Consider the following 2500-nt stretch of genomic DNA (forward strand, 5'->3'; position numbering starts at 1 on the left):
GAAGTTTGAGAGAGATGTGAGTTGTGTGAAAAAGGGAGTTAGGAAGTAAGAGAAAATGTGAAAGGTTGGGGAAAAGTTAGGGAGGTGGAGGAGAAAATCAGGGAGAGATAAAGGAGGAAAGAATCAGGTGAAGATGAGAGGTGAGAATCATAAGGAAGTGAGGAGTACGAGAGTCAGGGCATGGTGAGGGTGTGCGTGTCAGGGAGCGGTGAGGAATGTGAGAATCAAGGAAACGTGATGGAAGCACAGTACAGGGAGAGGTAAGGGTTATGATCGGGGAGATAGGGGAGGTGAGAATCATGGAGAGATGAGGAAGGTGTGAATCAGGGAGAAGTAACGGAGGTGAGTGTCAAGGAGAGGTGAGAAAGAAGTCAGGAAGGAGAGAATCGGAGAAGGAAGGAGTGCGAGAACCATGTGACGACAATTTTGACCAAGTGATGTTATTCAATCTTGTTCCCAGGAACTTGCCACGTCCCTCCTCCTCCTGCTCCTCCTCCTTGTGGATATTGCCCCCACAAGTCACACACCACAGTAATATTACCCGTCTGGATTCACACTGCCTGGGATCCGATGATATTACTCCCCAGTATTACTGTGAATGCAGCTGTATGTTATTAGTAATCCTGGTCTTCAAAAAATCACCATCTTACCCCATCGCGACTGCTGAAGTGTACCAAAATATTAACACTAACAGGAGAGTAATATTGGAGAGATTAACACTAGATATTACTGCAAAATATTCCTGCGAATGCAACAGTAATCTGTCTTTTTTTATGCAAGGAAGAAGGAATCAAATGATAGAAGCCCGTGAAATTGTTCCTATCAGGAAAAAGAGAAAATAAAGAGAGCCAAATTCAAGATCCATTAACTTCGAGATGTCTACTGATATTTGACTTAGGATTGCCATCTGTCCCTGACCGCTGAACTGCAACCACAGATGATGCTAGTCACGATTAAGTGCTATGGAAAAGACGCAGAGTAGTAGCGCTCTCTTTTTCTGCCACTGAACTACGTAAAATAAACTGCGAAGGGAGGGAAATCTGGCCAAAACTAAGGTGAATATAGACTAGTAATATAAATATGGAGTGTTGCATTTAACGAAGGTCTGAATGATGAGTGAAGGGATGTGTGGCCAAATGTGTGGTATGGCTTGATATAATTATGACCGAGTAATTGATTATAAAGGTGCGGAGCAGACAAGACAAGAGCAGAGAGAGAGAGAGAGAGAGAGAGAGAGAGAGAGATACACAATAGCTCTAATACTGTAATTCAATATCCCGGATACATTACGTACTATACATTTTCAGTTATATACTTTTTGCACATCCGACATTGGCAAAGGGAAAGAAATGTAAGCACCTGGACATTTAATTTCAACAAACGACAAACAACTTTAACAACAGAGGGAAATCTTACAAAACGATAAACATGAAGCCTCTGATCCGCCATGCAAATGAAGACGATGTATGTTTTAGGGAAGCTGATGTTCCTTTAGGGCAGTGGTTCTTAATCTTTACTGAGTCACAGACCCCTTCGGGAATCTGTTGAAAGCTATGAACCCCTTCCCTACAAAAATGCACATAAGCACCAAAGCAGCATTTTGCATGCAATGAATATACATTATTTTATTGAAAACTACCTCACGCAGTGTATCACCATATATAAAACAGTCTTTACAAAGAATCATGCTTCTCACTTTTTCATGCAAAAACTAATGGGTACCCGAAAAAATGAAATACATCCAACTTCAGCAAATTAAACAAAACAAAACTTTAAGTCTGCTCGAAAGTTCATTTCAGTGAGAGGGTTGTTGTTGCTGTTTGGCCTGAATAAGATGAAACTGTGGAGTGGTCTTTGACAAGGCAACAAGCATGTCATCATTGACATCCAGTTGATTTCGACTTTTCATTTTGATAGAAACAAGCGCCGAAGTCCCTGACTCACAAAGGTATGTAGTTGCAAACGGAATCAGAGCACCGATAGCTCGCTTTGCCAGACGAGGGTAGGCTTGTGTCAACGAACACCAGAATTCTTCAAGAATTCGATTTTTTTTTTTTTTTCGTTAATGATGCCAAACGACATCACGCAATCTCGCTAAATTGTTCTCAATTATTCTGACCTTCATGGACCCCCTGTATCCCATCCATGGACCCCTTGGGGGTCCACTGACCCCAGGTTGAGAACCCCTGCTTTAGGGTATCAGTTGGTGCTGGCCGAGTGCTTATTATGGTTTGCAGTCAAGAGGAAATGTGTGTGTGTGTGTGTGTGTGTGTGTGTGTGTGTGTGTGTGTGTGAGAGAGAGAGAGAGAGAGAGAGAGAGAGAATATAGGTTAGGTGATATGCCCTCAAAGTTTATTAACATTACTGGTGACATAACTTCAGCACTAGAGTTTCCTGGCGCCTGGACACACACACACACACACACACACACACACACACACACACACACACAAACTCTCGCAAATACACAATCTCTCTCTCTCTCTCTCTCTCTCTCACG

The 2500-nt window shown here is 42.4% G+C and overlaps 1 protein-coding gene across 1 annotated transcript in view; it reads left to right on the forward strand.

The window, feature by feature from the left end:
- Positions 1 to 2500, forward strand: part of LOC145412105 (uncharacterized) — a 121263-nt gene that overhangs the window by 106898 nt on the left and 11865 nt on the right. The window lies entirely within an intron of this gene.

This window comes from Coenobita brevimanus, chromosome 92 (assembly GCF_032717465.1).
Source record: "Coenobita brevimanus isolate Jiangsu-jjx chromosome 92, ASM3271746v2, whole genome shotgun sequence".
Classification (NCBI taxonomy): Eukaryota; Metazoa; Arthropoda; class Malacostraca; order Decapoda; family Coenobitidae; genus Coenobita; species Coenobita brevimanus.